This window comes from Rhinolophus sinicus, linkage group LG02, assembly GCF_036562045.2.
Source record: "Rhinolophus sinicus isolate RSC01 linkage group LG02, ASM3656204v1, whole genome shotgun sequence".
Taxonomy (NCBI): Eukaryota; Metazoa; Chordata; class Mammalia; order Chiroptera; family Rhinolophidae; genus Rhinolophus; species Rhinolophus sinicus.
In genome coordinates, this window is record NC_133752.1 from 141,035,837 (window position 1) to 141,061,319 (window position 25,483).

A 25,483-nucleotide genomic window follows, 5' to 3' on the forward strand; every position below is an offset into this window, starting at 1 on the left:
GCTAGATCCATGGGGAGGGATTGCAAAGATCTGAGGTGAGGTCAGAGAGGTGGGGATGGGGCCTGATAGAGTAGAGTTTGTTGGTTTTTGTAAGGCATGTAGTTTTTATTCTGAGTGTGTTGCAGAGGCACTGTGGGATTTAGCAGAAGAGTGAGGCTGTGATATAACCTATGCTCTAAAAGGATCACTTTGGCTGCTGTGTTGAGAATAGAATGTCTGAGGACAAGGACGGGAGCTGGGAGACCAGTGAGGAGGCTATTATGATCATCCTACAGAGGTAATGCTGGCTTATACCAGGGAGGTTGCAGGAGAGGTGGTGCGAAAAAGTTGAGATTCTTTTGACTAGAGTAGGTATGTTCTCTAAGAAACACGCCCTAGCCTCTGACTGTATTCTAAGCACTGTGGGTGACCATGCCATAAACTTAGCTGTGGGGAAATAGAATACAATAGAGAGAATGTGGGCTTTGGAATTAGAGAAATCTAAGTTAGAATCCCATTTCTATCACCTACCAGGGGTGTGACCTCTCGTAGCCACCATTTTTGTTTTTGAATGGGATTGCTATGGTCTGAGTGTGTTCCCCTCAAATTCATATGTTGAAATCTGACCGCCAAGGTGATGGTATTAGGAGGTGTGGCCTTTGGGAGGTAATTAGGTCATGAGGGTGGTGCCCTCATGGATGGGATTAGTGCCCTTATAAAACAGTCTCCAGAAAGAGCCCTTGCCCCGTTCCACCTTGTGAGGACATCATGAGAAGGTGCTGGCTGTGAACTGGGAAGAGAGCTCTCACCAGAACACATCCTTGCTTGGTGTTTGACTTGACACGTCTTGACTCCAATGTCTCACAGTTCTGGTGGCTTGATCTTGGACTTCTCAACCTCCAGAGCTGTCGGAAATAAATTTCTGTTGTTTATAAACTACCCAGTCTATGGCATTTTGTTACAGCAGCCGAATGGACTAAGACAGGGAATAATAATGAACTTCCGGGGTTTTATGAAGATTTAATGTGGTAATGTGATGAAAACAACTCATGCAAGTTTTAGCATACTTATGTGCTTCTTACATATTAAATATCTTCAATTCTTCATTAGCTAAGATATGGTCATTTATACTGTAAATTCATTAGATCATGTTCCTTTGTCCATGAACTGTAAATTCGTTCCTTTGATTCTTTGGACAGAATCTGTACAGGGCATTTCCTAGTACATCGATCCTTGAGGTAGCAAGGTGAGAAACAGGAGCTTTTCTGGCCAAATAGCTGCAACTGTATTGAAGACAAATTCCTAATACAATGTTTTTTTTTTCTTTAAGTTTCTGTCCCACGTTTAAGGTGAGAGTTCTTTCCAAAGCAGAGGCTTCTATTGGGGGGAGGAAGAGGGGTTTCCAAGGATAGACTTAGGGGCTCAGGGAATTCCCTCAAATTTTATGAAAATTTGGCTTATGTATGTGTGTGTGTGTGTGTGTGTATGTGTGTGTGTGTGTCTGTGTGTGTGTGTTTCCCCCTGGGAATAAGAAATGGAGGATCATAAGATTCTCTAAGAGGTTCATGAGCCCCCAAACATTACCAGCCACTGTTCTATAAAGCTTTACTTAACCAATGGCTATGATCTAAACACCTCTCACCCTACCTCCCCCAATAAGAGAAATTGTTGCCTACTCTTGCTAATTCTCTTAACAAATATTTCACCACAAAACACTTTGTGGTTAGAAGATGTTATCCAGGCTTCTTATATTTCTCAGTCTGTCAATATCTTTTGTCTTCGACTCCCCAACCACTGCTAATTATAAACCTCTCTGCGTATAAACTGTTTACAGAAAAAGCTTAGGATGTCTTTATACCTTGTACTTATTGTTGTGAATTACAAGGACAGCTCATTTTTTTCTGTGCAGTGTTTCCCCAAGCCCTTGGAGGGGTAATCATATTCTGAAAAGGTTTGTCCTCTGCTATTTGTATTTGTTGAATATTAGAATGATACAGTCTTATAGAAGGAAAAACCAGATATCTTTGAAAATTATCAGAGTTGACAGAAGAATCACGAGTGAGATGAAAACTGCCACATTCTGTCTGACTCTGGATTTGTATCTAACCAACCCATCTGTATCCAGACTATATTCAATGATTCATAGCAATTGTGGATCACTGTATTAAATAAAATAACTTATAAGATTCTTAGCTCTTCTAAATTGATGAAAAGAAATACACTTTTTCTCCTAATAAAAATCTCTATAATTTAAAAACAAAAATCTGTCCACTTGTTAACTAGGAATCATACCCCAAATACTGCCGTGTGTGCAAGCCATTGAATTTACGAAGTTAAAATATTGCATGCAAAATAAGTGTCTAGGCAGTGATGAGTCAAGTATTGTCTTACCAGGATTCATCATGATGCCTCTGGCATGAAAAAGAACATTCTTCTCCTAATACACACGGAGAACAAAGTCAGTCAGGGTGAAGAAGCCATGCATTCCTTCTACACACGTAGTATTTGTCCTGAGATTTACATTGTTTATCAGTTCACATCATAGACTAAGTAAAATCCTCCTTCTTTAGCTACTGACCAGTCAAGAGATAAGTGTTTTCTAATAGCACTTTATCTGATTTTTTTACTTTATTGTATAATGCAAGCTTTGTTACTGACTTAATCGAGCTGATGATATCCTTAAGTGGAATAATTCAGAGGTGGTAAATCAGCCTCTCAATAGGCTTTCTAACAAAAACCTTATTTTCTTGTTTAATTTTTTTTTTTACCATGTGTAAAATCTGTTTTTATTACATGCTTTTTCTTTCTAACATTTATTTTCATTTTCAAATAACCAATTGCTTTGTATCTGTAGTGAATTTTCCAAATCTTACCTTGTAAAATCTGCCTGGCTCTAAAACCTTGTAATGAAGAAATTTTTACTGTTGTTGAGTAGTCGAGTTTCCAAATCTTAAATTGGACAGCAATCTTGCGATGCCTGTCACTGGAGTGCTAAGCAATTTATTGAATTATCCAGGCCTTCAGAACTGGCATTTTGCTTCATATCAAGTTAGATGAGTCAGGTTTTGCTAAGAATGTGGCTTTGCTCAGTCATTTGGGAAAAAAACCAAACAAACAACTGGTTCTTTTTTGCAATAGGCTCTTGCTCACAACCTCAGATCTTGGTACCAGTCTTCTTGGAAGAGGTCAGGGACTAGGCTTTGTTGAGCAGTTACGGTGTGCCTGCAGCTGTGGCCAAGACACATTCTTCCCTTTGTATCGCTTACAGTTTACCAGGGAAAAGAGATAATTAAATAGTTACAGTACGCGCGATTAGTATGACATGGCATTATTGCAATGGACAGTAGGGGGTCTTAACTTAGTGTTTGGGGCCAGAGAAAGCCTTTGGAAAAGAATGATGTTAACGATCTGATAGAACAGTAGAAACTGGGGGAAGGGAGATGGGATCAGGCGGAGGGTAGGTAATGTTGCAATGCTGGGATGGAAGAAAAGGACTTCTGTCAAGAGGAATAGCATGTGTAAAAGCATGTTTGCGGAATTAAAATAAATCCAGATAGATACGGAACATAGAGTTTGAGTGGTAAGAGGTGAACTGGAGACATACGGACCATTCATTTGACAATGATGTGCTGGATGCTGATGATGGATGAAGTACATAGATATGCTTCCTGCCCTCATCATTTTACTTTCTAGGGAAAGAGACACTAGATAAAGAAAGAAAACAAATCAAAACCCAAATTAGTGTCGATGGTGGTAAATGCAGTGAAAGAAATTAAGGGTATGTGATAGCAATGTGGGCGGGCTACAGGGTTGTCAGGGGTGATCTGGTGAAGGAAGTGACACTTACACTGAATCCTGAAGGACCAGGCCAAGCCAACAATAAGAAATGGAAGAAAAAGAGCATTCCAGCAAGGAAATATTCTTTGCAAAGGCCGTGATTCAGGAAAGAAGGTGGGATGTTTGGGGTTTTGCAAGGAGGCCAGTGTAGCTAAACGTAATCATCTAGGAGGACAGTATAGGGAGATGAAGATGGAGAGGTGAGCAGGTAGAGCTCTGGCCTCAGTTTTACAAGGAACCAGAGAGGCTGTTTGCCCAGGGTTATCCCAGGTAGTAAATGGCAAAGCTATGAAGATAGTGCAAGCCTGTACGCTCCATGTTTGTTTGTCTGAGCCTACGTTTGTTGGTATATTCATTGAACTAATTAATATGTATTGCCAGCCTATGCTCCATGGACATAATATTTTCTCAGCTAAGATCCTTGCCTTCATGGAGCTATTTATTGCTCTTTTCCCTGAGTCATGTTGCATCCTTGGAGGGCAAAGGGAGGACAAGAGAACTTCCATCTGTAAGTAATGGAAAAACAAAGATCAATATGGCTTATGTATTAAAAGAGAATTGTTTGCTTATGTAATTGAAATAGGCTTCCAGGATGATTGAGTAAATCTCCATTTCTCTTGCTCCCTGCCCTTCTCTTGATTCAGTTTTGTCCAGTTCCAGATTTTGTCCACATACTACACTGTCCAAAAGGAGAAAGGGTTCTAAAATTTCCGTTATAAGTCCCGAGCTTTGTGTGATTGGGTTGACCTTGACAGAACCAGGACAACATGCTGACTGGCTTCCATATTTATAGCTAAACTAAGTGTTGTGGCTAAGATATTCCCGTTTATTCTTAATGGGGAGTGATATTGATCCTTGGGTGTGTGTGTGTATGGAAACTTATAGAAAGGTGTGCAGGAGTGCTGCTGTTGTCACTATAAAGGGAGAGGGGGCAAAACTGACATTTAGTGGGTGAGGTCCAGGGATGTTAGTGGCCTTTAATGCATAGAACAGGCCCGCACCACAAAGAATTGTACCACATTCTGCATACCTTTTTGGATGTACTTCTGGCCAATACATAGGTGAACATTTTTATATAATCATCTGACCCTAGAACTTAGTTGTTTCACATTTAAACACAAAGTGGGATGTGGGGGGCACTATTTTAATGTATACTGTGTTTTCCAGAAATGTAGCTACTATGTGTATTGTAAGAATAGTGTGTTTTGTTCAGAATTTTTCCAAGGTTTGTTCACTGATTTGAAAAAAATCACATAGCAGTTGGGATGATGCCCTGGTATTTGAGTTTTCTGTGTAATACACCTTATTACCCACATTTATAGGTGTCTCATGTCATGGTGATTCCATTTAAAGTTGTAGGTATTTGACTACATTTATCATGCCTGAGTATTTACATATTGAAATACATTTGTTTTACGAATTACTTTTATTTCTGCTTTACATTTTATTTTGAACATTATATTAATTTTTGTATAGGGATAATTATATCTACTTATAAATTTCATCGTAGTATAGGAAGGGGCATTATAAAATATTTATTACATAAAGGGGCTGTTGAGTCTGATTGGGTTGAAATTTCTGGTTTGGACTCATCAGAGCCACCCCAGGAGTTGTGGGTGGGATCAATACCTGTACAGCATGATTAATATACACGAGGGGAAAGGTGGAATGGATATTGGGAAGTTATCCGCAATCTAATGGATACTCATTTGATAAGTGTCGGCCTTTCTCAAGACAGAAGTGATTAGAATTTAAGGCTTTTAATGTTAAATGTACTCTGAGGGAAAATCCAGATTAAGGCAACTTCTTATGAATATGGGCCCAAATCATTCATTTTAAAAAGCAAGTTAACCTGGGATGAAATGTGATAGAACTGTTAATTCATGGGGCAAATTTTATCAATGTAGATTTTAGATTCTCTCTCTCTCTCTTTTTTTACTTCAGTTTTGTGTGGTTGTCTCTTATTCATTACTTTAGCACACCCCTTCCCATTTTAGTATTTTGAACTAAATGCACACTTCCAGCATCTAGAAGGGTTCTTACACGGAAAACTCGAGCCGTCTATGAAGTTGTAAATGGGGATAACTGAAATACTAACTCCTAGTAAAAAAAAAAAAAAAAGCCATCGTAGAAACAATGAAAGCGTAAAAATGGAAAGTAGCAAGTGCAAACACAGAATAGTGGCTTGCTTTATTTTATAGGTTAAAGAGTTTAGATAAAAACTCAGACTGGAGTTATAGGAACATATCTGGTTCCTTTAAAGCAGAGTTTAAAAAAAGATAGACCATTGGAAAATGGCCATTTTTAAATGGTGCAAATACATTTTTTTCTACTGCTTCCAAATTCACACCCAAGTGAACCCTTTATCTGTTTCCTTGCATTAAACTAAAAAAACCCAAAGTGTATTCCTATTGTTTTGGTCATAGTGGATCTGTTGCCGTGCACATAGAGTCACGGAGGTGCTCCAGGAGCACAACTGAGTCATTTGCATTTTACAGAGAGATTTGTGGAGGGCTACTTACTAGGTAACACTCCCAAAGCTCTTCACTTCCAGGACTTACTCAGTTTCTATAAAATAACTGGCTTATATACCAAACCTCCTTTAAATGTGCATGAGCTATCTACTTGCTGTTGGATATGCTTAAGTCCATAGCGAAAGTACAAATGTTACCTCTTTTTTTTTTTCCTGTGTGTGGGTGCCACCCAGAGTCCTCACAACTTAAGGGGTGGTAGGTAGTCTCTTTATGTTGTGATTACTTAGCAGAGAGCTGGCTCTGACATTTTGCTTTTGACCCCTAAATTTCTAGCTCCTCTAGTGAACTGCAGTACATGTTTTTTCATTGCTTCGTATGTGACATTCTTTCACAAAAGCCAATGAGCTATACAGCATTGTCCCTTTTCATTAGTGAGGTTTTCAATTTTAACATGTTATTTTATGTCAGCTGGCTTTTTTCAGTTTTGCATCAACACTGTAATCAGTAGCTAACATTTTGTTAAGCAATTTGTTGATCCCTATCACTTGTCAGGTTTTCAATTTGCTAACTACTGACATGATTTTCCTTTTTTTGTTTAGAGAAGGATTTTTGCAGTTTAATAAAATGTTCCCAAACATACCATTTTCTCTCTCCTCTCTTTTCTCTTTCTTGACCCTTACTTCTAAATAGGTGCATCCCTTTCAAAGAAAACATGTTTGAAAATCTGAACAATTAAAGCATACCAAATATGGGTCAGTGAATTTCTAGTGCCACCTGGAGAAGACCATTGTGCGGAGTGTGTCATGCATCTACGTGCGGAAAAACTCAACCTCTGTCATCCTCCCTACACTTAGTGGATGCTCAGAAAATGTCAAGTGAGACAAAATGGGGAACACTTACAAATAATCACTTTCTAAGTTGAAGTAATAAAAAACTCTAATTTCCATTCATTTTCTTGCCGAAATATATCCTAGGGAGTGGGTTAGCGAGTGAAAATGTCACACTGTGGTCTTCTTTTATTTGCAATATTAACTTATATAGTCACTTATTCCTTACCTTCTTAAATTGTGTATTTCATTTTCATCACTTTAATTTGACCTAAAATGTAATGTTTTCCCTCCTTCTTGTGAGTTTGAGCAATAGCAGGAGAAACTGAAGGTTTCCTGATAGCAGTGGAAAAGATATGATTTACCATGTTTACAGAGAATAAAAGAAAAAGCTGGGGGGTGTGGTGGGGTGCATTATGTGTCAGTCTGAACCATGGTTGTAAAGTCCCCTTGGTCTTCGAGTCACTTGGGACAATTTTTCAGAAGAACATCCCCTTGTTTTCTAATTAGCTGTTAAACATAGCTGCTAACATATATGAAAGTTAAGTTTAGGAATACAGTAAATACTTTGGATTTAAGTTTATAACAAGGAGATGATGGGATTTATTGGTTACTATGTTGGTTAATGGAATGTAACTAAAGCATAACAAAGACTTGTAGTTCACCCAGGATGGTTGGGAAACGGAATATTAGAGTATTCTGGATCTTCAGGAGTTGCTACACATTCTACCCTCTATAGCAGTGATTCTCAATGGGGGCAGTTTTGCCCCTTAGGGGACATTTGACAATACCTGGGGACATTTTTGATCATCAGGGTGGTGAGGGGGAGAGATGCCATAGCATTTAGTGGGTAACATCCAGGGAAGCTGCTGAGCACCTTACAATGCAAAGGACCATCCTCACAACAAAGAATTGTCTTATCCTAAATGTCTATAGTTCTGAGTTTGAGAAACTCTGCAGGTTAGCAGTTTGTATCAAATCAGAACTCAGAAAAATCCAGTTAAACTTCAAGATGACAGCAAGCATTTTTGGTGATTTAGATAATAATTCAGCATCTTACAGAGTTTCGCTGTCTTTGTCAACCTCAATTACCACTGTGTTGGTGAAGTGTGGAAGTGTTGGTTCATGAGTTCTCCTGGTTGCTAGATGAAAAGATGTTATGCTGTGGAACATTTATTTGAAGAGGCTCAATCAATTCTTATGTCATCGTAGTCATCTGATTAGAATTGTTACTTTTTTCTTATAGAGAGGATTATTTACTTTTTACATTATAAGAGAATTAAAATAACTTGATCTTTGTTAATGAGTTTTGAATATACTTTAAAGATAATAAGTGACATGGTTTTAGAATAATATTTCTATCAACACAGCTGTTGTTACAATACCTTGTGCTTTTATTTTATGTCTTTGGGGGGGACATAAGAAAGACAAATTTTCCTTCTACGTGGATAAAGTTTATTTGTGTGCACAACCCAAGAAAGTGGAAAGAAAAACACCCACGTCTGAGTAGAAAACCAAAGGAATCTATTTACTAGTGAATTAAATATTGAGGACTATCTCATTCCCATTCTGGGGCTAGCACAGTAAATAAGGTAGAACTTTTTATGATGTCGTTTACTGAATTATTTGGAAAACAATAAAAGTTTAAACCATGAGACTGAATTTAATTTTATATGTCTGTAGTACCTTCTTGCAGATATGAATTCAGACACAATATGTGGTATTTACAACTATCGAGACCTAAATATAGAAATCACCTGTTGTGTGACCCTAATCTTATCCTCAGAACCACTCTTTGAGTTGTGAGGTGGTTAAGTAGCTCATCAGTAAGTCGGTTGATGCAATCAATGATTCCTTTTTTATTAAGCACACATTAAACACCTGATGTATGTGATGCTATTCTTGGAAGAAGGGACATACAAGTAAACATGAATAAGGAATAGTCCCTGCCCTTCTATATGCAACTGCAGGAGGAAATGCTGGGGATAAGGAAGAGAGGTAGAGAGGGGAGTGTTGAGAATGTTGAGTGGGACAGGAGCAGTGAGGAGAGTGGAGTCACGTGAATAGTAGTAAAGTGTTATAAGTGGTAGAAGAGGATAAACAAAGCAGGAAAGGCATAAAATCTGTCACTTATACCTGTGTTGATCTCTTGTTCTTTACCTGAATTTGTTTTTAACCCTTTCTTTTAGACACTTTTATCACTCGTCTATGTTGAATAATTAGCTTGGGAAGGGCAGGGTAAACAAGATTAATTTGTACTTGTTTCACAACCTTTGAGTTTCCAAGGAAATGAATTATCTGAGGGCGAACTCAGTGCATTGATTTAGTCACACTTAAAAATAACATGCATGTGGTTTCCAGGGCCATTTCTCTGAATAGATTAATATTGAATAAACAATAAAAATTCTTGAGCCTACAAATTCTGCAGTTTCTATTTCAAAGCATAATCCTAATTCAACTTTTAAGTATTTTTTGTTTTGTCCTAGAAGAGAGTGATAAAATTGACCTGAACAAACTGCTGAGATAGAAGAAGAAAGAACTCAGGCACCTTAATTTTAACATGTGCAAAATAGAATGCATTATTTTCCACCATAACTTTGCTTCTTACTCCCTATCCATTTTTTATTACCTGGATTGATTGTGCCATCAGTGGATTTCTTTCTTACCCGTCTTGATATCTTTAAATCTATTCTCCACATTGCTGTCAGAGTGATCTACAGAAACCACAGATATGAAGGGAATAATATTAGCAGGTAAATATAACTGAGTACTTACTATGTACTTGGTCTTTAAGTGGTGAATATACAGTTAATCTTGAAATTTTCACAATGGTATGATATCAGAACTATTATTTATTATTGTCTATTCTGTACAGACACACACACACACACACACACACAAAATTGAAAACCAAGGCACAAAAAGAAACTTGCTCTAGGTGACATATAATACATACTAGAGGCAGGATTTAACCTCAGTGTTCTGATTTAGGAGCACGGGCTTATAACTGCCATGCTATGCTGTTCTGCTTAAGACATTTATTGTCTCCCAGAGCCTACCACAAAATTCAAAGTACACTTATCTCTCATTTAATTACTTTAACTCATCAAAACAACAAAACAAACAGACAAAAAAACTATTGTTAAACTAAAAGTACAAAAAAAAACCCTATTAATTTTAATGAGAAAAAATTATAATGAGTTCCATCCCAATTTAAGATACCTAAACAGTTTTCACAGGTAGAAAAAGATAGCAATTCAACAATGAAAACAGATTTTGAAAGTAAAACAAGATTTTGAAAGTAAATAAATCCAATTTCTACACAAAAATTAAGGTTTATTATGCTTGCCAAAGGAAGAAGAAAAGACTTGGAAGTGGGTAGTGAATGGTAGAAGTAGAGTGCCAGGAAATCATTCTTTGGAAGGTACACTCTTCTTTCTGTCCCTTATTCTTCAGCAATTCTTCAGCCATTTTGGACTTATGATTATCTTGTACTCAAAGTTCACTTCGTAAGTGATAGCACAGAAAAATACCTTGAGGTCAAAATAAAAGAAAAACCCAAGTCCACATCTAATACATGAACCCATGAAGAAACTGGAGCATGCTGCATACCATAGACTGACGCTTTATTTTCGTTTCTTTCAAAAAATATTTTGGTTTATCCCAATGTGCTTAATTCAACTGTATTCCACAAGAAACTTGGTGACTGAAAATTGATTAGTCAAGTAAATTGGTGAGTGTGTCTCCCTAAAACAGTAACACCAGCATATCATGTCTTATCATGTATTTACTCAGTAGATTTTAGCAAAAAAATGTTGCTCTATTAAAAAAGACTCATTCAAAAATGGCATAACTTTTCAAGGGTCATAACGGTGAAAAATAATTAGCTAAGCAGTCATTATGAAATAAGTTTATACTTGGCACACAAAGTCCCCCAAGGTTCTGTCCCTGTATTGCTCTCCAGCCTCGTCTTTCCCCACATCCTATCCCATACCTTACTTATTGGCATTACTGCATTAGTTATACTTATACAGCCATATGGTGCTGTTTCATACCTCGGTTCCCCCTGCATGGAATATCTACCTTTCCATTCCATGCACACCCAGTGGGTTTGTGGCACAGCCAGGAATTCCAAATGTTGGAAACCTCAGTCTTTTAAAATAGGGCTGCTAGCAAACTTGCCAGACTTTGCCCTGGCAAAAGACATTATTATTCTGGTCAGAAAACGTGTTTCCCCTCTGACCTATAGAGAGACAGACTATGTCTTCCAAGGTTGTTTGGTATACAAACATTCCTGAACAGTTAGTCTGAAACAAAAGTTCTGTGAATGCCTTTGCTCAGAAAGTGCAGAAACAGGAGATAGCCTTGGAAAATTGTCCCCCAACCGTCGTTACACTTGGCATATTGTTTTATTAAGATTATCCATGTAAGTGTCAGTTTGAACTCATTTATAGCAGAAATTTAATGAATAAAAGAATAAACAAAGACCTTTAAAAATCTGGGGCATGCAGGGCTATACCAAAAGTTATTTTACGGAAGATAATCCATTAAAGCACACTAAGCACAACTGAATTTTAAATGCCAGGTAACTCATAGACAACCAGCTGGTTTTCCACGATCTAGGCTCGAATATATTTGAAAAGAATTTCTTATTATATAATGATAATACCAAATTCAGCATTGCTTATGTGCTAAGTACTGCATTAAACTCTTTACAAGTAATGCCTTTGTGTATCCCCATAAGCAACTCTGTGAAGTATTATTATCTGCTATGGAAACAGACTCAGAAAGGTTAAGTAACTTGTTCAAAGTCACGCAGGCCGTCATTGGTGGAGATGGGATTTGAGCTCAGGTGGTTTGGCTCTGAAGGTTGTATTTTTTTTTTTTAAATCACATGATTTTTAAAATTTTTTAATTTTATTGGGGAATATTGGGAAACCAGTGTGTTTCTCCAGGGCCCATCAGTTCCAAGTCATTGTCCTTCAATCTAGTTGTGGAGGGTGCAGCTCAGCTCCAAGTCCAGTCGCTGTTTTTTCAATCTTAGTTACAGGGGTTACAGCCCACCATCCCATGTGGGAATTGGACCAGCAACGTTGTTGTTGAGAGCTCGTGCTCTAACCAACTGAGCTGTCCGGCCGCCCCTGGAGGTTGTATTTTTAACCACTGAAATTATATAGTTCCTTACAGGAAAAAAAAAATTCTACATGAGTTATCTTAGGTTCTCTCAACAGATGCTGTTTCTCCAAAACTAAACTTAGATAGACAGAACAAACATATGCCTTATTTACAGGGTCTAGTATGTATGCATTTGGGGAACTAAACTGGACCATGTTAGTAAAGATGCCTCTGCCTTGCAAAATAAATTCTGCAGGGATGGTAAGACCAGGTTAGCATTTTTGTCTATGAGTGTTGGGGATGAAGGACCCATGACAACATTATTATTGCTAACCTCCAGCTAACCCAGGGCGAGAGCAGGCCAGCTTCATGGGTGTGCGACCTATGCAGTCACATAGGCCCCCTGTGCTTAGAAGGGCTGTGCCTTGAAGGGTTTACTTGGTTGGTTTCTTGCTTTGTCACTGTCTTGAAACTTTTAATGCTTTTTGAATAAGGGACCCTGCATTTTTATTTTATACCAGCCATCTCAAATTCTGTAGCTAGTCTTGGGCTGAAGATTTGGTTAACTCTGTGGCAGCTATTTTTGGCAGTGGAGAAGGGAGATGGCCTGGCAACACCAGAAGCACTACCAGCCAAGATCTTCAGGCACCGAAGGAGAGAAAAGCTCAGGTCTGGAATTTCTAGACTGTAGAATATCCAGTTGCCTGGGTATTTGATAATTCCACAAGATCTCCTTGGGACTGATATAAAATATTTATTGTGGAATACTAATCTATCTTAAGGGAAAAGATATATATTACACACAGTATTTTCCAGATTTCCATTCTTTATCCTGGTCCAATGATGGTTTGTTTTAGGTCAGTTTAACCATTCTCTTTTATAATTAGCACTGAAACAATTGAATTAGAAATCATATTTTCTTTTAAAAGGAAATCAATATCTACTATTTCTGTTTTGATGTATGAGTTACATTTCTGTTATCCTTAGAAATTAGGGTTTTTTTCTTGTTTTTTTTGGTGTGGGTGACTGTAGGCTCAAACACTGTAGCATCAGGGTTGCTAGTATATGTCATCAACAGCTTTGATTTGTGATAGTTGAGTACTACTACCTTGCTGCTGCTGTTTTCTTCACTTCCTCAGAGCCCTTACTTAGAGATTTTGTATGGGCCTCCATTATATTCATCTGCATTTGCTTCTGACAAACACATAAGTAATCTAGGTCTTATGTCTTGTGATTATTTTCCTTTGCAGTTTTATACCATCTTTGCAATCTTTGAGATCCCCTGCTGAGTTCTACCAGTCTACCACAAATGAAAATAAGCAGGGGCAAAAACACCAATTTGAGGAGCAGTTTCTTAAAAACTACTAGTCTTGATTTAGTTACTATATTTTGTTGGATATTGATTTTAATTTTACTTAAAACAGAAACTGTGGGGAATGAGTTCCCTAACCTCCAATTCTACAGAGCTGTATGTTTTACTGCTGCAGACCCAGCAGAGGGAGCCCAAGGTAATGAAGGAAACTGGAGTTGTTTTGATGAGTCAGAACTAGTAATTCAGTCAAAAAGCGATTTTGGGGGGAAATTGGAGGGGAGTCATGATATCTGGGTGTGTGTGTTAGAAGGAAGAAGTAAAATAGAAGGTGCAAACCGTGTGGCTTTTAAGATATACTTGAAATGTGGTAGATATATTACACCTTCTGAAGGAAAACGAAACAGCTGATGGAGAGAAATATTTGATTTTCAGACCCTGCGAAGGTACTTTAATGCTAAACGTGTAAAATGACTTTCTTTTTCTTACTTTTCCAGTTAACTTATTTTCCCTTAAAAGTTTTTAGATTGAATCCTTATGCATTTCCATTTCTTGTGATTTTTATATTTCGGGTAATTTCCCAGTGAAAGCTTTTTTTCATTTTCTTCTTCAGTCCATCATCTCACTGGCCAACACATTGTGTGTGCATCCATGTCTGAGTATGGGAAATCTTGGAGGCTATTTAAGTTTAGGTGAATATTTGTTCGATGGAGTAATCAATTAGTCGACCAACTATTCAAACAGTACTTATTGAACTTCTAGTACTATATGAGGTGGAGAGAGAGAACACGTGTGTGTGTGTGTGTGTGTGTGCGTGTGTGTGTGTGTGTGTACAGGAGGGTGCAGCCATGAGGGAGAATCAAAACCATTTTCTGTTCTCAATGAACTTACATATAAATGAGTAAATAAATATGCTTGATAGAAACAAAACATTATGGAACCAAATGCTAAGCAGTAGTTCAAAGTGCCCACAAAGCAAACTGAACATAAAGTAGATGTTCATAGAAGCGAGACGCAGATCATTGAGGGCGTTGGAAGAGCCCAGAGAGCTTCAAGGAGGACATGACTGGTCCTGAATGATGTGTGGTTTTGTGCATGGTGAGAGGAGAAGGGAGGAGGGTACAGGCCCTTCCTTGGTGGAGAAGGAACATGAGAAAGCCTGTGAGCAACAAAGTATGGTTTATGATTGAGATACGGGGTCACTGTGTGGGGTTATGCTGTTTGTGTCCTGCGTACTCCTAGGGGTGCATTTTGCAATAAAGCCTGTGTGAATGGTGCTTCTGAAGGTACCTTGTGCTTTAGAATGAGGTCTGGAGTGACCGTAGTTATGTTGAACAGTGGTTCCTCACCCTTTATATGTTATAATTGTCCATCACTCTGTTGAGAGGAGTATAAAAAGAGGCAGTAGAGCACAGTAAATACAGATCGGACTGTATAACCAGGCAGCCTGGATTTGATTGTTGGACACTTTGGAAAATAGATGTGTGACCTAGCGTAAGTTCCTTAGCCTCTTTATGCCTTACTTCCCTCATCTATAAAATGGCAAGATAATAATAGTACCTACAGCAAGGAATTAGTACCTACTGCAATGGTTAAACAAGACAGATTGTCATCTGCTTAAATAGTGCCTAGCGCCTAGTGAGCCCTGAGTGTTACCTGTTGTTATCATAAGAGCTAATGCGTCACTCAAGCAGAAATCATATATCCTACTTTTTCAAGTATAGAAATATTCCATTACATTTTCCATTATGAAAATCCTAGGTCTCATCTAAGCTTCTTTGTCTTTTGCTGGTTGAGAATGACGAAGCAGATCATATAGTTTAAGATTGCGCTGGTTTCACAGGCTGATTTATGGCAGTAAATCATATAGCATGGCTTCTCTTGTTTCAATGAAAAACAAAGATGACACCCATTTCCATAAGAGTGACATGACACTCACCTGGGAATTCAGCCATCCTGCTTGTGCATCCAGGGTCTCCACATTTTCCAGATGTTTTGAACCATGGACAGAGTATAAGTTGCATGAGATCACTGTTGTATTTCCTGTGCCTGGCATTCATTCTTTTTCTTTTTCTTTTTTTAAATAAATGGGTCAATGATTGAATGAAGACATCATTTTGAAAATGATCCCTGTCTTCTACAAATTTGTTGGCAATCCTGTTCCTAGCATAGGTGAAGTAGGCATTCTGCAGAACGTCTTGAGGGATGTCTAATTAAATATCTTCTCTGGTGGTTTATCCATTGCCATAAAATGAAAATCACTTATATTTTAGATCAGTTGATAGTTTACAAATGCTCTTATATTTCATGTCATTTCCTACAGCATTCCTAGGAATTCTTTATTATTTTTGGAAAACAGAAGACCTAAAGCAGGCATTAAAAATATTCATAATTTTATATAGAGCTGATCCTGCTGTTGGGTTTGGTGGAAACCTAAAGCCAAGTAACTGAGTAGACTGTAACCATTGAAATATACAATGCCGTATCCTCTTAAGTGCTTGGTAATTACAAGTATATTTGAACTCAATCAACATTTGTGGGTACTTCTATTATATAACTTATCGTAGTTGGTCCCATTTCAAATTTATTTATGGTTCCCTGATTATATTATGGAGCAAATTTGTATTCTTTATATTATCTAGTACAGTGCTTTGCCCATAGTAGATGTTTAATAGATATTTGTTAAATGGATTGGAAGTTAAACCCTTTTACTTTTATAGAGTAAAATAGTGGAGAAATAGAGAAACAAGTGCTCCTCTGAGATAGTGAATATTTGGCAATTAATTTACTTTTCGGTGTGCCATTTCTTTATTTGTGAACCAGTTATATATAAGGTAGGGGTTAACTCAATTTCATTTTGGAGCAGAACTCAAAATAACAAATATAAAAATGATTGCAAAACAAATTAAATCATAGTTTGAATGCAAAAATGAAAAAGGAAGTTGCTACTGTGTTTCCCCGAAAATAAGACCCAGCTGGACCATCAGCTCTAATGAGTCTTTTGGAGCAAAAATTAATATAAGACCCAGTATTCTATTCTATTCTATTCTATTCTATTCTATTCTATTCTATTCTATTCTATTCTATTCTATTCTGTCTTATTTTAATATAAGACCGGATATTATATTATATTTTATATTACATTAAACACGGTCTTATATTTAAATAAGACTGGGTCTTATATTAATTTTTGCTCCAAAAGATGCATTAGAGCTGATGATCTGGCTAGGTCTTATTTTCGGGGAAACACGTTATGTGGAACAATGATTGTGCTTGCCTTTTCTACATTGCCATTGCTTTCTGTGTGTTATGTGGGTATCTGTGAGTTTGTGTGTGTGTTTCAGTTAGTCTGAATAGATTTTTAAATATGCTGTGATGAGAGGCTTGTGGATGCTTAGTTGTCAGGAAAAGCACTTTCATGTTTCTCGCCTCTTCATATTTATTCTTGTTGTATATGATGGAATTAACTTCAATTTCTACTCTGTAAGATTTTCTTTTATTTACAAAAGTATAATATAAGTAAATAAGATCAAAATTTTGGGATATCATGTAATAGCGATTTCCTATAACTAAAGATCAATTCCTGAAGTGTAAATACTCGTAGCTCATTAACTATAAAGAAAAATATGAAATTAGATCCTTCCCTCACACTATATAAAAAATCAACTACACATGGATTAAGGATTTAAATGTCAAAAGCAAATCATTAAACAGTAGAAAATATAGGTGAATGTATATTTGATCTAGACGTAGGAAAATATTCCTTAAACAAGGAATAAAGCATGGGTTATAAAAGACAAATTTTACTACATTAGAAAAAAAAAAACCTTAAGTTCATCGGAGTACTTAAAAAAAATGAAAAGTCCTATCACGAACTAGAGGAAGATATTCACAATATACACAACTATCGAAGGATTGGTGTGAAGAGCACAAAAAAAATCTACAAATCAGTAAGAAAAATGGACAAAAGTCCTTAATAGACATTTCACAGAAAAGAAACACATATGACCAACAAACTTGTGAAGAGATGTTCATTCCATCTCATATTCATTAGTGATCATGGACATGCAAATAAAGACAATAATACAATATCATTTTATTCATCTTTTGGCAAAACATTACCAACCTGATAATATCAATTATTGGAGAGGAAATAGATACACTAGATGTTCTAGATACACTGCTAGTCTGAGTGCAAATTGGTGTAATCATTTTAGAAAGCATTGAACCTTTTGGAAAAAGTTGCATATTCATATATCCTGTGGCCCAGGAATTCCACTGCTAGGTATCCAATAAAACTCATTTACGGGTACAACAGAAAACATATACAAGGATGTTCATATCAGTGCTATTTAAGGAATTATCTGGGAAAAATCCAAATGCATGTCAGTAGAAGTGTAGATGAATAAACTATGATCTGTTCACAATAAAATATAATGCAGTAGTCGGATGAAATACAACATTTACAAATACGAATGAATCTTAGCAATATAATACTAAGTAAAAACAAAGCCCGAGATGTGTCTCCTCTACGGTCCTGTGGGCCTATTGCACGTTGGTGTTAGCTGTTCTGGAAGATGGCTACCTATCTCTTTTGAGGTATTCCTCAGTCTTTCAAAGGGAAATTTGAGTAAGTGACACAGCACACATTTGCAGTCAAAGAGTCTCAAGCATATCCTCCATTTTTTCTTGAAGACTAACTTTAGTATTATTGTGTCATGTTCTAAAATCTAACACCTTACAGTACTTGTTTAACAACACAGGTCACTTTAAGGCAGGAAATAGATGATGCAGAAACGAAGACAAGTGGCTGAGATAAGATAGAAGGTTTTCTCACACCTAATAGGTGCAAGCAGTCTAGGGCTGGCAAAGTGGCTCCCTAGCGAAGGGGCACTGAGGCCTGTCTTCTCCCTTCACTTCCTACCACACCTACCTCCCCAAACCAAGAGACCAATTTTCAGCACCATAGAAGCATGGATATAAATCCCATCTCTGGCCAAGGCAGTCAGTAAGGCTCACTTTTGGCTGCAAGTGCTTGATTAAAATGGCCCAAGTAGTTCAGCAAAACATTTAATACTTTATTTTTCAAGTGTTGGTCGAGTCTTGGTGGCATCTCTGTGAGGTCGTGAAGAAACCTAGCTCTTTCCTCCCCTCTTCTCTGCCTTTTTCATCTTGTCGATTTTTGATCCTTGAGCTTGTCACTTTATGTTTGAAAAATAGCCCCATAGCCTCACACTAGCATCCCAAACAGGGAGCAAGTTTGCTTTTCCTTTTATGTCGCCACCTTCTCCTTCTCCCTCTCCCCTTTCGCTCTCCCCTCCCCCTCTTCCTCTTTTCCTCCTTCTTCTTCCAGAAGAACAAAAGTTTCCCAGAAGCCCCTCAGAAAACCTATGCTTGCATCTTTTTGTTGTAAATTCAATTTATTTAAACTAAAGAACAAAACAAAAACAGCTCACCTGTTTCTTCCACCCTCACCCCTGCCTCTGGAAACTACCAATTTGTTCTCTGTATCTGTGAACTTGGTTTTAAAATTTATTTATTTATTAATAAAAAAGGTCATATGGTATTTGTCTTTCTCTGTGTGACTTATTCACTTAGCATAATGCCCTTGAGGTTCATGCATGTTGTTGCAAATGGCAAGATTTCATTCTTTTTTTTATGGCTGAATAATATTCCCGTGTGTGTGTGTGTGTGGGGGTGGGGGGGGTATGTGTGTGTGTGTACTGGGGGTGCCAAAAAATGTATACATTTTAAGAGATGGTATCTATGTATTACTTTTTGAAATTGAATTGGATTGAATTATGGTAGCAATGTATAGTATGACGTTCACTCAAAAGATGGCGTTAATCAAATGAATGCTAGCATCATTCATTGTATTACAATTTTAATATAGTTTTTTCCTTTCTTAAAATGTATATACTTTTTTTGGCACCCTCTGTACTTGGTTCCTTTGTCATTAATTAATTGACCATATATATGTGTAGGTTTATTTCTGGGCTCTCTATTATGGTTCATTGGTCTATGTGTCTATTTTTATGTCACTGTTATACTGTTTTAGTTACTTTAGCTTTGTAATATAGTTTGAAATCAGGGAGTGTGATGCCTCCAGCTTTGTTCTTGTTAAGATTGCTTTGGCTATTCAGGGTCTTTTGTGGTTTCATTCAAATTTTAGGATTGTTCTATTTCTGTGAAAAATGCCATTGGAATACCCTCCACATTTTGTGAAAGTCTTATCAATTATTTTTATTTATTTTACAGACACTGATAAAAGAACTGATATCTAATTTCATTAAAAATGTGTGGGTATTATTTTCCTAGACTAGTTAATGCATCCTTCCTCTCACAATACTATTTCTGTTATTCCCTTGTTTCTCTTATATTTTGGATCTTAGACCACAGAAGGATCCAGAGAATTGCAGAATCAAATGATTTTACTGAGGTTGAGGCATCAGAAATGATGGGGCTATTGTGGATGAGCATGAATGAACACCTGGAAATAACCTCCTTGGGCCAGTGACCAAGGACAATAAAGGCAGGTGGATGTCTGAGTAGATACCATTGGAGATAAATGGCATTTGAGGGTCATATTCACTCCCTAGTCCCTGGGTTGTGGTACTGCTAAGATCACTCCACAGGGTAGAAATTGGACATAACCTTGGGAAACCAGGACTGTGGGGGAGTGCAGGTGAGGGTAGATGAAGGGATGTATCTTTTTACTGAGATGATGTTTTCATCACACAGTTATAGAAATATCAATATACAAACAGTGATCTTTCTTGATCCCCTGAGTTTACAGTTTGTGGTTTGGACCTGGCACTGTACATTACTTATATTTTGGTTTAGTTACAACAGTCTGCTAACAAGGACTGAAAAAGATTGAGTTGCAGCATGGCTTGATCCAAGGCTGGAGACTCTTAACTGTAACAATCTTACCATAGCTCTTGTAATATGATGTAATAAATTGGAAAAAAATCAGTACAGTGTGAAATACTGGCCTTTTGTAGAGCATGAAGATGATCTTGTATATAAACTTGGAAAATGGGGATCTGGGGAGGGAAGCAGACACGATCTTCATGACAATAGGAAGGTAACTCTTGTTAGTCTTCAGTTTGATAACATTCCAGTCATGGTGAATTTATTAGTTTCTCTTCTAGCCTTTAGATTAAAATAAAAATGGAAAATTGCCAACTAACAGGGGAAGAATTACTCAAAGGTGGTTAGTATTTCGAGAAAAAATGTACAAAGAAAGTTGTGTTAATTTTAGAAATTAGCTTTAGCCTAAATGACCAAAATCACTGCATTTCAACCAATCCATAATTAGATCAGCCCATGTTCAATTAAACAATGCCCTTGAATTAGAATATGTCCTGTAACAGGACTATGACAAAAATTAGTATAAAAATTACTTGGAGAAATCTTTGGGGACTCTTGGATTTATGAATCATACTAAGAAAAACAACCTGTACAATTGCAATAGTGACAATTGATATAAACATGCTTGGTATTATTAAGTAGTGGTTAAAATCTTAGGCTTTGAATTCAGGTCAACTCTCAATCAAAGGCTGGCTCTGCCATTAAGTATCTGTGTGTGCCTGGGCAATGAACTTTGCCTTTCTGTAAAATGCAAACAGGAGCACAACTCTATATTACTGTTGTAGACATCAAGTCTGATCATGTATTTACTGTGCCTGGCATTGGTTATAATTTACATTATTATTAAAAATTTTACTGATTGGAAGTTTTTAGCAAGCCTGACCCATGAAATAAAATGTTTTTCTTTGTTGATTTAACTGAGTATGTTCAACTGTTGAGACATTATGATTTTTGCATTTCCTAAACAATTCAATTTTGTTACACATTAGAAATTATTGGTACATGGTAAAAGCTTTTATATGGCTTTTCACAAAGTATGGCCAAAAAAATGCCATGAAATTACAGTGAATGAAAGAATGAATTCTTTAGGCAATACTCTTTATGGCTTCTTAAACAAAATAGGAAAAAGAAGATAATTCGAATGGCCTCTGGCAGATATTAATGATAATATTAATGTAATACCACAGTAATTTATATTCTATTTAGTAGCATTCTTCTTGCAGTCATCCAGGAGATTTGAACAAATGAATCGGTGAGCTTTTTATATGCTAGGTGAGGAAAGAGGAGGTTGTTGTTACAAATTTGCACTGAGGAAAATACAAATGCAGAAAAGTTAAGAAGTCCATTAATATCCTAATGAAATAACTTTTCTTTCAGGCTTCGATTGCAGTTTCCTCTCCAAATAAAAGCCTTACTTAAGAAAATTAAAATTGCATTAAGTCAGAATTCTGAAAATGCTGAGGTCCCTAAACTAAAATTAAGAAAATGTGGCTTTAAAAATTCTTCAGAATTCACTAGTTTATTTTCATTTTTGAGACAGAATATGGTATATTTGCAAAAATAAAGTATAACCAAATTTAGGATATTGGTAGCATTCACATGAGGTTCTCTTTGGTTTTTCTTCCTTCCTTGCCTTTTGCCATTTTGAAGAAATGATGTCTCTTTTTTAGTTAGTAGTTTTATTAACTCTGATTGGTCCCCATTCTCAACTTTTTTTTTTTTTAAGGAACAAAACAGAAACAAACTCATGGATACAGAGAACAAACTGATAGTCTCCAGATGGGAAGGGTGTTGGAGGGCACAGGTGAAAAGGGGGAAGGGATTAAGAAGTACAAATTGCAGTTATAAAAATAGTCACAGGGATGTATGTAAAGTACAGCATAGGGGACATAGTCACTAATATTGTAAAAATTATGGTGCTAGAAGTGTGCTAGACTTATCGAAGTGATCACTTCATAAGGTACATAAATGTCTAATCACTATGTTGTACTGAAACTAATATAATATTGTATGTCAACTGTAATTGAATAATACATTTTGAAAAAGAGAAAATACCAGAGATGTTTTACACTTTTGCTCAAACTGCGGATTGATCTAAATTTTTGTTTAGCTTTAAACTTTTTTATGAATTGGCTTTATTACTAGTGAATCTTAACAGTATGAGGACATGAAAGCAAAAATCAATGCAGGAGGAGCACTGAGAAAGCAGAATATTTCTTGTTAGGGCTTTTGTCTTGACCTTTGTCAATGAGGAGAGCAGCACAGAGGGTGATAGTGAATAAAGAAAGGGTATCATTTCTTGAGAGATTCTTTACTGGAGTCAAAAGGTAGCGGTGATCCTTTGAAAATAGAACACTGTACTGCAGTACAAATGAAACTCTTTTATTATACAAATCCCTCCATTGCTGCTGCTTCTCCTGGCAGGGAAGCTATTTTAACTTTTAATTTGCTGAAAAGCAAATAAGGCAGCTGTCTTCACACTAGGAAATGAGGGGTGAGGGTTGGAGAAACAGCTTCTCTTTTCATGTAAATTAAAGGGGAATATGCTAAAGAAAAGTTTACTGTTACTCTACAGATTCTCAGCAAGCAGGCCAGAGTGTCATCTTCAGTGATTCTCTTATGCCTTCTTTTAATTTGCTGAACACATCAGACCTGGGCAGATTTTAGATTGACAGCATTGAACCATCCCTTTTCTTTTTGCCTCTTCCTCCACCTTCCAAAACACCAAAAAAACCAGAAAACTTTTTGGATGATGTCTGAATTTAGGACTCGACTTAGTGTTTTCATTAAACCTTTATTCTTTTTTTCATGATACTCCTTTTTATCAAAGCATTTTCCTAGAGGGACCGAAGCACCTACTTTTCATTAAATAGGAGCTGTGTTAGCAACTTCATCAGTGTTGCATGTGATTTACTAATGGCAACAGCCTCTGGATGATTCCTTTTGATGTTGCCCTCCAAAGGTCTCATCAAGAAAGCATTACTCTGCATTATCCCCTTCTGACTTCTGGTGGTTTTGTTTTATTTGGCTATTGATTGGTATTACACATCCTTCTTAATGCTAACATTAGATGATGCTTTATAAGAGCACTTAGTGGAAAATTACTGTGTATAGGTAGAAAGTTCATGAAATAGTTTGAATTACGTGTCTTGGATGCGTCATCAGCCACATATGTTCTAACTATAAGACTGATTGGGAATTTTGGGAAGTTGATTCATTTAACTTATCTCTGTATACTTTTTGTCTTTTGTAGGGTAACATGCATTATTTAGATGAATACAAAACTCCTCTTTGTACTCAATATAATACATTTTTAATGACTAATGTATAGATAATCTCATCCAGAGGAGCAAAAGTGTTTCCCTTTGGTTATCATTATGAATTTACTTCTGAACAAATTTAAAATGAAATCATTATTCCTGTCAGAAATGGGCAGGAAAACAAAAGCTTATTAAGAATTTGCTTTTCCCTTGGTGAAATATATTATCAACAATCATTGCAGTCCATAATGCATGTGGTTTGGCATGACATATTAATTTGTGCTGATTTAATGGTTGTAGATACCATTTTTGTTTTACTCTTTTTTATTTTCTCTTCTGGGGACTTGCAGTTGTCCACATATCTTCTATAAATAAGTTTGCATTATGGTAATCACACTGCACAAGTGTGGGGGCAGAGCCCCAGAAAGTAGTTTCCAGGCTCTCAGCCTCACATAGACAGGTGCTGGCTCAGGTAGTAAATGGCCAACTGTGATTGCATGGCCATCAGCTGTGGCTAGTTGGCCGTCAGCTGTAACCAGTGAGCCATTGGCCACTAATATAACTGCTGTGGCTACGCTAGGAGAAGAGAGAGAAAAGAATGGGGGCTAGCAAGAAGATGGCGGCTGGGCTGGCAAGCGTGGATGGTGGTTTGAGGACAGTGTGGATCCAGCCTCCAGTGAGAGTATAGTGCCGCCAGAGAGAATATAGTGGTATGACTCCCCTGCCTATGGCTCCGTGGGTGTTCCTTTTTGGCCTCACCATATCCTGCGTTCTTGTATGGGGAGCGGGAGCAGAGACCCCGCCGGACGCCCTGCATGACAACAAGTATGGTGTAAGTACCAATACAAATTAAGAGGCTCTAATTCTCCCTGTTGAAAATAAGGGTTGAGACTTCTCCTCCTTACTTTTTCTTAGAACATTTACTTTAGCTAAATTCGTAGTTGTAAGTAATTTCCCCTTCTCTTTAAAATGTATATAAATCTCTCTGAAAACTGAATAGGCCTTTCCTCAGCTTTATGACACAAGAATGTTTTCCACAAGGACCTGTGAGCCATCTCTTTGAAACGTAAACATCTAGGAAGATAGCCCTGCCTCCCAGTGTCTGTGGGAGGGCTGGAGACTAATTTAGTGGGAGCCTTGCACCAAAACTGCAAAACTACTTCCTGTCATAAAGGTATGAGAAGTTGTTTCTCCTCTGAATAAAGCCACTTACCAGATAAACTTAAGGTGAACTATGTGTGACAAATGGTGCTGTCAAGTCCTTCTACTTGAGTACCAGTTGTTGTTGATCTTGAAAACACGTATGGTATGATTTGTATCTAAGGATGAGATTTCCTTTCATCTTTGCAATCTCTTAGCAAATTGCAAGTGATGTACATTACGGTCTGGTTTAATTCTTTTTTAAAAATAGAAGTGTTTTTATTTTTCCTCTATTACCTTTGGGAAGAGGATTTTTGAATTGTGATACAATTTTTTAAAAAATCGCATTTCCCCAACAATGGTCATGGACTATTATAAAAAGTAAAGGACAGGATTAAGAAGTACAAATTGGTAGTTACAAAATAGTCATGGGATGTAAAGTAAAGCATAGGGAATATAGCCAACAATATGGTAATAACTGTATAGTGCCGGGTATTAGACTATCAGGGGGATCACTTAAATTATATAAATATCTAACCACTATGCTGTACACCTGAAATTAATATAAAATAATACTGAATGTCAACTGTAATTGAAAAATTTAAAAAGGGGGGAAAAGGTAAAGGGAAATAAGAGGTTCAAATTTCCAGATATAAAACAAACAAGTCA

General features: G+C 37.0%; 1 protein-coding gene across 2 annotated transcripts in view; it reads left to right on the plus strand.

Moving 5' to 3' along the window:
* Positions 1–25,483, plus strand: part of TAFA2 (TAFA chemokine like family member 2) — a 429,252-nt gene that overhangs the window by 44,450 nt on the left and 359,319 nt on the right. The gene's annotated exons all lie outside the window — the stretch shown is intronic.